The sequence below is a fragment of the Myotis brandtii genome, unplaced genomic scaffold, assembly GCF_000412655.1.
Source record: "Myotis brandtii unplaced genomic scaffold, ASM41265v1 scaffold158, whole genome shotgun sequence".
In the NCBI taxonomy this organism is placed as follows: Eukaryota; Metazoa; Chordata; class Mammalia; order Chiroptera; family Vespertilionidae; genus Myotis; species Myotis brandtii.
In genome coordinates, this window is record NW_005355753.1 from 542,839 (window position 1) to 552,931 (window position 10,093).

General features: G+C 52.1%; 1 protein-coding gene across 1 annotated transcript in view; it reads right to left on the minus strand.

The window, feature by feature from the left end:
- Nucleotides 1-10,093, minus strand: part of HS3ST4 (heparan sulfate (glucosamine) 3-O-sulfotransferase 4) — a 359,581-nt gene that overhangs the window by 65,666 nt on the left and 283,822 nt on the right. The window lies entirely within an intron of this gene.

The following is a 10,093-nucleotide window of genomic DNA, read 5'->3' on the forward strand; positions in this document are numbered from 1 at the left end:
ATTCCTATGTTGAAGTCCTAACCCCGGTACCTCAGAAGTGACTCTATTTGCAGACAGAGCCATTTAAGAGGTGATTAAATTAAAATGAAGTCATTAAGGTGGGCCAATCCGAGCTGACTGGTGTTCTAAGAAGAGGGATTAAGACACAGGCACAGAGGGAAGACACAGGGAGGAGATGGCCACCCACAGGCCCAGGAGAGGGGCCTGCCCTGCCCACACCTGGCCTCAGACTCCGCCTCCAGGCCTTGAGAAAGCACACACACTTCTTTGTTTAACCCCCGTGTGTCACTGTTCCCACAGCCCCTGCAGACTAACACCTTCAAACCAGAGCTGTGCCACTTCCCACAGGTATGCATTCTCCCAAGGCCCAGCCCTGGTGACATGGGGACACCTGGCTGGGCGAGAAGCCACGCCCCTCTTCCAGCACCACCTCCAGCCTCCTTCTTCATGAGGTATTTCCCATCATCCACACAAATGCATTTTCAGCTTTTGCCAAAACCATTCTTCCTTCACTCTCCCTGCTGTCCCTCACAGAACCCACTTTCCATCTTCCCCTCCTCGCCATGAGCTGCTGAGGGCATGGCCCAGGCCGTTCTCATGTACTAGGAGCCCAGTCAACACGAATCAAAGAGACTGGATTAAGTAAAACGATATACAAAGACTGGAGAGTGGGGGAGTAATAGCTGGGGACACAGGGCTCCGAGACCAGGTGGGGCGTGGGCGCTGCGCCTGCCATTGCGAGTGGCGTGGCCCTCAGTGACGTCTGAGACACCCGGAACTTGCATTTTCTCACCTGCAAAGCAGGTAATAACAGCACCCAGCGAGGTTGTCTTAAGATAAAGGGACTTCCAGCACCAGAGACCAGCTGGCAAATGACCGGACTCACTCTCCACTAACTTCCCACTAAAATATTCATGAAAATAGATACAGCCATAAATGCCAAGTTCCTGCAGCCCTGGGCACAAGAAATATCGAGGACAATCTTTGGGGCCCTGGAGCAATTTCCACCAATCAGAGGGACGGGTTCCTGATGCAGAAAATAAGCCAGCCTGACGGCTAACTGCTCAGCCATAGGCCTAGAGACGGTGTCTGGTGTCAGCAGAGGGGGCACTCCCCGCTGGGCAGGGCTCCCAGGGGCCCCAGGCTTCATCCCCCCACTGCTCCGCTCCAGCCAGCGCCCCCAGGTCTGCACACTCAGAGCACAGCTGCCATGTCACGTAGGTGGGAAAAAGAGGAAGAGGACGGAGATGAAAACCAAGGTGGCTGAAGTTGTCCACACCCGTTTTTCTTTTTTTTAAAAAATATATTTTATTGATTTTTTACAGAGAGGCAAGGGGAAGGATAGAGAGTTAGAAACATCGATGAGAGAGAAACATTGATCAGCTGCCTCCTGCACACCTCCTACTGGGGATGTGCCCGCAACCAAGGTACATGCCCTTGACCGGAATTGAACCTGGGACCTTTTAGTCCACAGGCTTTCTTTTTGGCAAGACAGGAACAAAAAGGAAGGAGCAGCTCGAGCGCAGACCGCGGCGCTGGCCTGCCCGGGTTTGAAGTCTGGCTCTGACACCAGCTGCGGGGTGTTGGGTAAATTACACTAAGTTTTCTCACTTGTCACATGGGGAGCCTCCCCTCCTAGGTTGGTGTGCAGATTCAGTGAAGGGCTTTAGAATAGTGATGAGTGCCCCAGTAAGCCCCGTGTAATGTTTGTTAAACAACCTACAACTTATGTGTACATATATGTGCGTACGCACACACACACACACACACACACACACACACACGTAAAGCAGAGATAGGGCATCCTCCTGCGTCTTAAAGAACCACACTGGCTAAACGTCTTCCGAGAGGCCAGAGACGTGGTTCAGTGTGGACGTCACTATAGATCTGACACCACCAGCAGTGCATGCGGAACCCAGTGAGACCGGCCAGCGGCCAGCAGCAGGCTGCCCGGCTCACCTGTGCCCACGCGAGGCGGTGTGCGCAGGGCAGGCCCGGGAAAAGGTGCGCCATAGGCAACAAAAGCGACTTTTTGAAGGAAAAGTGCTGTAAGGTCTCTATACAGTCCCCAAAACATACACTCCATGAAATAAGAAAAAAAGCTGAAATGAGAAAGCAAACTGAAATGAGAAGGCTTGCCTGAGGTAAGCTAAATTGCATGAAAAACAAAAAGGAGTAAAACATGCATTTGGCGAGATGGAGGAAACAGTCTCCAACACGGACGTACAGCCATTAGTGTCGGAGGAGACCTGGGATGTTAGCCAAGTGCAGAGCGACAGCAAAAAAGGACAAACCTGTCGAGAGAGAAAAAGTTCACAAATGACAGTCGTTCCTACAGAAAAGGCCAGAACAGGAAAATCCGCACTCGGAGGCTGGGGAGAGGCAGCGGGAGGAAGTTGGGCAGGACGCCTGCATGGGCTCAGCCGGCCGTGGGGGGGGGAGGGGGGGCGCGATCAGGCAGGGCCACCAGTAGGGACGGCCAGCCCCGGTGCCCCCGCTCTCCTCCTCCCAGGCCCTGAGTCCCAGGGCCGGCCCCACCACACCAGTGCTGCTCAGACTGAATCGAGGGCCACTGTCTGCAATGTGTCTGGCTCTTCCTGGTTAAACAGGTCTCTGTTCAGAGAAGTTTGGGCAGGAGTATGTTAAACTCAAAATGAATTCTTCGCTGCAGAACTGCAATGCTAAGACGCACTCTGAATGTTAAAGAGAGAGAGATTAGGCTGCATTTTCAGATTCAGAAAGGGTGGAGGTCATTTTTCCTGATACTTTTCACCACGATGCCAACCCCCGTCTTTTTCATCCCTTGTAACAGCTGCTGACATCTCTCAGACAAGGCCGAGAAATGCCCAGGTGGCCTCAGCCCGCAAATGCCAGGGCCACGTGTGGCAGGCCCTCGGCAGTGCCCGTGGCGCCACCCCCCGCAGAGCAGCCTGATACACAGATCAATACTCACAGAGGCTGTGGGTGTCTCTGCAAAATCCTGGGTGGCAGACCACTGCCAGCCTCGCAGGAGAGCACCCATCCTCTCCCAGGCCTGAAGCGCCTCAGTTTACTCTTTTTGCCACTCTAGTGCCAGTGGCCTTGGGGCACGGAGAGCCCTGGCCCTGCTTCCACCGGGTGTGGCTTCAGTGGGACATGGATGACCTGTCCCCATGGTACCCCTGATGTCACATCTACCTGGGATCTTGCTCCAAACCAGCAGCCTCTGCTACCACTGGACTCGGAACATCCAGACCTGGAAATTCCCTGTGCCAGGCCCCCGCTCCCGCCCCGCCGCCACCACTGGGCGGGGTCCTGGAATGCTGAAATGCAGCTGAATCCCCACTTTCCCATCCCCAGTCCAGATCCTCCCTTTTGTACCTGGCCCAGGTCAAGGTCAAGGCACTGACAGCCTCCCACCAGAACTCATTTCACTCTCCCTCCCCCACCCCCCTGCCCTGCGGAATTGCTTGGCTGCTCACAGAACTCCTAGGAGTCACTGTAACAATTAGCGCAGCTGGAATGGAACATCTGGCAAGGGAGAAACTGAGGTGCAATTCCAGGTGTAGGAGGTACTGCCGGGTTTCCCCATCCAAATACTGTGCTGCACCTGGAACCCCACGGTAGGAAGGAGCAGAGCTCCTGAGCCAGGCCCCCTGGGTGGGAATACCCAACACACCACTTACTGGCTGTGTGATTTGGGGCAACTTATTGGATCTCTCTGTGCCTCATTTTCATAACCTGTAGATTGGGGCTGATAGCCTATAGTGGAGGAACCAAGCTGACAGTGAAACTGGCTAAGAGGCTCTTGCATTAATCCAGACAGAAGATAACCAAGGACCTGGCCTGAGCCCGTGACAGGGAGGATGAAGCCCGTGACAGGGAGGCAGAATTGGGAAGTTATTTAGGACGTCAAATGGCATAATTTGGTGACCAACCGACCAGGGCGCCAGGGGAGGGGTAAGATGAGAGAGAAACTATTCAAGTGCAGCTCCAAATTTTTTAAATTTTAGGGTAGCTGAGCAAACAAGGATGCTGTTAACTATGGCAGGTCAGCAGAGATGCTCATCTTTGCTGTGAGCGTGGCAGCGAGGGCAGCATTACAGAGGAGTCTCTCCTAATAATTACTTAGTACTTTCGTTGTCATTGCCATGCTGGTGACAACCCTCAGATGAGGGAACTGTCCGCTGCTTGGCCTCTGCTACCTTATTTAATCCTCACAGTAGCCCCATGAGGTCAATGTTCTGTTATCTCCGTCATGGAAAGCAGTCCCTGAGCCTCAGAGAGGTGAAGTAACTTGGCCAAGGTCACACAGCGCCTTGGCTGGGGTTTAAGCCCAAGAGGATGGACCTCTTGAGCTATGGCCTCCAGTTCTGCGCACTGCCCCTCGATGCACTCTGCAGAGGGCATCCCAGGCATCAGCTGGAGGTCTTCCCGCATAACGCAGCTCAGGTGCGGGCGACGCTAGGCTCTGCCCCGCTGGGGGAGCGGTGTTTTACCAGAGCGTGCATTTGTCACAGCTGCTTTACAAACCTGTGTGCGCATTCTGCCTGCACGGCGAGGTTTCTGTGTCTAATTACAGTGCTGAACGCTATTACATGCACAGATAGATGTGTACATGGAGATTAGGGACATGGCAATAGCATTTGCACATAAAAGTGCATGTGCTTTAGAAGAATAGCATATTTTTAACTCGTGGGCACTATTTGCTTAGCTGATCGCTAAGTGAAATCGAGGGTGTTAGAAAGCTGTGAATAATGTTCAATATTAACATCACAGGTTACCTGGGAAAAAGGGGCTTTACGGATTAAAATGATACTGCCAAAACCAGCAAAGGGCTTAAAAGTCCAAAGCACTCTAAATATTGATTTGACTCAATTGTGCAATTTAGAACACTCCTATTTCCCCGGGAGAAGTTATTCTTGAGGAAAATTGTGAAAATGGAATGTAAAAAAGTGAGAGAAGGGAAAGTAATGTGGCAGATCTACACTGAGCAGACTTCCCTTCATCTTTTGGGATATTTATTTTCACTCCCCCAAAATGGAGCTGCAAATGATGGTCCTTCCAGTGAAACCATCCCAGCTGGGCCGGGCTGAGGGAGGGGCAGCCAGGGCAACTGTCCGGATGCATGGATGGCACTCCGCAGTGCGAGCCGGGCCGTCCCACACCATCCACGACCACAAGGGCTGAGCCTGTCCGGCAAACACAGCAGAGAAGTGTGGATGCTAGCGAGGCTGGGAAACGAGTGGTGGCATTCACCCGCCACATGGCGTGAAAGCCATGACGGGAGGATGGGGGTTCCATCTTCTACTAGTAAGTCCTGAACTATCAACACACACACACACACACACACACACACACGAGTGGTGGCATTCACCCGCCACATGGCGTGAAAGCCATGACGGGAGGATGGGGGCTCCATCTTCTACTAGTAAGTCCTGAACTATCTACACACACACACACACACACACACACGAACACAGGAACACACACACATGCACACACACGGGCACACATGCACACACACATGCACAGACACCCACACAGAGGCACACAAGGAACACATGCACAGACACACATGCATGCAGACATGTACACATGGGCACACACACAGGTACAAGCACACACACACACATAAATGCCAGCATCTCTTTCATTATGTAGATGGTTAAACAGTCACTTTCTCCCTCATGTTTTAACATTTAAGAGGACTTCTGCTTTTTACTAACTGCACAGTGGACGGCGAAGGGGCTTCCTCTTCTGGCCACGTGCAGAAGGGGGTGGGAAGGCGAGGCACCGAGGCTCCAGAACCTCGCAGGCAGGCTGCTGGAACATAAGGCAGGCAGGGACACAGAACGTCTACCCTGATCTCAGAGAAGCTGGGATCAACGCCAGTTCTGCTTCTCCAGCCAAGCCCTCGCTGCGTGCCAGGAACACTGTGCGTCAGTAGACCCGGGATGCTGCCGTATGGACCCCACATCCACCTACATCAGCATCCTCTGCGGTGCTGGTGGGAATGCAGACTCCCGGGCCCAGGCCTCAACCCACGAAAGCAAAACCTCCTTGTGGGGGTGGGGGTCAAGGGTTCTTATGCCACTATACTTGAGAGTTACCATGGTAACAAATGTGACCAGATGCCGTGGTTTCACAGGGACAGTCTTAAACTCCAGGCTGTTATAAATATTATGATATAGGCCCGAGGTCAGCAAACTACAGCCCATCCGCTGAATTTGGCTGCCACTTGCTTTTGTAAATAAAGTTTTATTGGCACATAGCCACGTTCATTCATTTTTGTCTTCAGGTGTTTTGAACTGCGATGGCAAAGTTGAGTGGTTTCTACAGGGACCGTATTGCCTGTGAAGTCTACAATATTTACTGTTGGCCCTTCACAGGAAAGGCTGCTCACTTGCAACGCCGACCAGTGGCTTTCAACCACTTCTGTCCATCAGAATCATCTAGGGATTGTTTTGTTTACTCTCACTTTCCCAGACCTTTCTCAGAAATTCTGAGTCAGCAGCCTGGGGTGGACTGGAACACAGGTCTCCTTTAAAAGGTGGTGTTAATGCACAGCCAGCGTGAGGATGCTGCTTGCTCGTGGCTCAGAACCAGGCTGAGAAGAACTTGCCTCCTATAGCACCTCCCACAGCTGAGTGTCCCAGGCAGCTCTGTCAGTCTCGGCTGTCTTATCTGTAAAACCAGGATGTAGATGTGCATGGATTAAATGCTCCAATCAAAAGACACAGGGTAGCTGAATAGGTAGGAAAACAAGACCTGCACGTAGGCTGTCTGCAAGAGACCCACCTCAGATCAAATTCACACACAGGCTGAAAGGAAAGGGATGAAAATGGTATTTCATGCAAAATGTGAACGCCTGAAAAAGCTGGGTAGCAACACTTACAAAGGACAAAACAGACTGCAAAACAAGGTCTACAACAGGAGATAAAGAGGGACCCAGCAATGCACTTCTGGGTGTTTATCCAAAGAAACCCAAAACACTAATTTGAAAAGACACTCGCAGCCCATGTTCACTGCAGCATTATTTACAACAGCCAAGATGTGAAAGCAGCCTACGTGGCCATCAGTAGACGAGTGGAGAAAGAAGGGGTATGCATGTACTATGGAATATACGCAGCCGTTTTTAAAGAAAGATGAAACCTTGCCATAGGCAACAACATGATGGGCCTAGAGGGCATTGTGCTGAGTGAGAGAGGCAGAGAAAGACAGGTGCCATATGGTTTCACTTACATGTGGAATCTATAAAACAAAATGAGCGAACAAACAAAACAGAAACAGACTCATAGATACAGAGAACAAACTGATTGTCAGAGGGGAGTGGAATTAGGGGCTCAGTAAAAACAGTGACGGGATTATGAAGTACAAATTGGTCATTACGAAATAGTCACGGGATGTAAAGTACAATATAGGGAATACAGTCAATAATACTGTAATAACTGTGTAAGGTGCCGGGTGGGTACTAGACTTACCGAGGGATCACTTCGTAAGTTATATAATAGTCTAAACACTATTATGTACGCCTGAAACTAATATAATATTATATGTCAACTGTAATTAAAAATAAAAAAAAAGTTAAAATAAAGTAATTGTTGATAAAGGACTGTCGCTTTGTTGGGCAAGTTACGATGAAGATTAGAGACAATGTTTGTTTCCCTCCCAAGACAGGACTCAGCAGTAAGTCCGAATAAATAGTGTTTGCCGGAGGATGGAGATAACGGTGAGACCTGGGAGGGAGGCCGCTGCCCGTGGCTGTCACAGCGCACTGAGGCCACATGCGTGAAGCCCGCCGTGTGCTCTGGAGGGAAACCAGGATAAACACGATGCGAGGATCACCTGAAGGAGCTCATGGCCAAGTACGACAGACAGCACGTTAACCATGACAGCAGCAGGGGAGAAAGAACACGGACAGACAAATCCAAAAATGTTTAGCTTCAGTGATAATCAGAGAAATGAGAAATAAAACCTGAGTGACATTTTCTCCCAGTAAACATGTACTATTAACATTGAAAACATTCTGCTTTGCCAGAAGTGGTAAAATCTGTACACTTCCACACCCTCCTTCTCCCTCGGTGTCTGGTCTGTAGAGAGGTGCAGGCGCTGGGAGATGGTGCGTGAACGCTCGCTGCGATTGTGGCAGCGGCGGAAACCACCACCTAAGTACCCCCGATTTTAGGAATGGAAGGGCTCACTAAAGCGTCATCCCTCCATTCTTGGCGAGTTACTGCTGAAGCTCTATTTTTAAATGATGAGTTCATACAGGTATAAAACGGACAGGAGTCCCAAGTATTTTGGGTGACGTTGCAGATAAGAGCAGTGTGAGAAGCATGCATCAAAAAGCACACATACCCAACCGAAAACCCTACGCTTTCATCCCCATAAGTGGAGGCAAATTCCTAGACCACATTACTCCCGAGAAGCAAAGATAGGCTTAAAGTGGGTAGGGAGACCGCTACCTATATTGTTTGAATATTTAATGATATGAATATATTCATGTACTTCTTAGAGACATTTTTAAAGGGAAAAGGACAATAATTTAATACGGTGAGCATTATTATAGACGTGTTGTATAGTGTGATGGTGGTACCAAGGAGAATTCTGCTGGGTGGACAGACAGGAGCCGCCACACGGGTTAGGGCAGAGCGAGCTGGGCTGTGACAGAGGAATCACTGGGGAGGGCCATGAGCAGGGCGCAAGGCGCAGGGACAGGAATGCTGTCACAGGTTCTTACATTCTTCACTCAACACACATCTGCAGAGCATCTCCTCTGAGCTCAGGAATGTTCCGGGTGCTGGCAACACCGAGGGACAGACAGACGAAGGCCCCGCCCCTCCTGATGCTCCCATTTAGTTTGTCCTGACAGACGATGCAGGAACAAGCGAGTAATCGCCCTGTGATGGCGGTGGCAATCGGGGGTCAGGCAGGGATGGGTGGTGGCATGTGCTGCGGTGGGAGTGGGCTCTCTGACTTGGTCAGGGTCGCCTGAGCAGACCGGGCTAGGAGCTATCACCAGCGGAGCTGAAGTTGCCAAGAGAACCAGCCACGAGAATCATCGGGGACAAACATTCCAGGCACCAAAGCAGCAGGCGCAGGGGACCTGGTCAGGGCTGAGCTGGACGTGTCCCAGGGACAACATTACGGCGCGGCTGAGAGGGGCAGCAAGAGGGCAGTGCGTCGGTGAGGGGTGGGGGCAGGGCCTGGCACCTGAAGGTCTGTGAAACACGGAAGGATGCTGGCTTCTCCGAGGAGGGAGCCGGGGTCCCCAGAGGCCTCTGGAGGAGAAGTGGCTTCACCTGCCAATGTTTTCTGAGGCCTGTCCGGCTGCTCTGCTGAGATGGCTCTGGGGCGAGTGCGGCAGCAGGGAGACCAGCCGGGAGCCTCCGGCACCTGCAGAACCTGCCCAGGGCCCGGGCGCCTGGGTATTGGAGGCCCTAGATACGGCTGTGGGGCGCAGCCTCAGTAGCCCTGGACATCACTGGTGCCTCTCCCTGAGGAAGCAGCACCCCAATTCTCTTAGACAGACCTGCCTGCTCCTTGCAGAACCCAGGCTCAGGGTACCACTGCTGGGCCCGCACCACATGCCCATAGCACAGCCAGTGTGCTAGTTGCAAAGCAATCTATTAAAGCCGTGTATAAAACACGCACGGTCCTCCCAGCTTCCTGTGACCTGGAAGGCCAAGTTCAGATCTGGAATCCTGTGACTTCTCAGATTCCCTTGCCAAACTTCGGCAGCATGGGGAGGGCCGGCTCCTGTGATGGCCCTGCATCCTTGCCCTCAGCCCATGCCCCACGCCGCCTCTTCCTCCTCCCAGCTCTGCCCACCGCGGCGGTGGCTTTCTATACACGTGTGAGTCGGTGCAGTTGAACTTCAGTGGACAATGGCCTATAGCCCCTCTGGGTTTGGTATGCAGTCTGCCCTTGGGAGGACAGATCCAGGGAAAGGCAGCTGGGTAGGGCATCCAGGGTCTCAGTACCTAGAGAAGGGTCCAGAAGGGAGGGGGCAGGTGTGGTGGGCAGGTGCCCTGGGCCTGTGGCCTCCTTATCTCATGGGGAGACATGCAGTGGGAGAAGGGCCAGAGGGAGACCTCTAGGGTGTGTGACC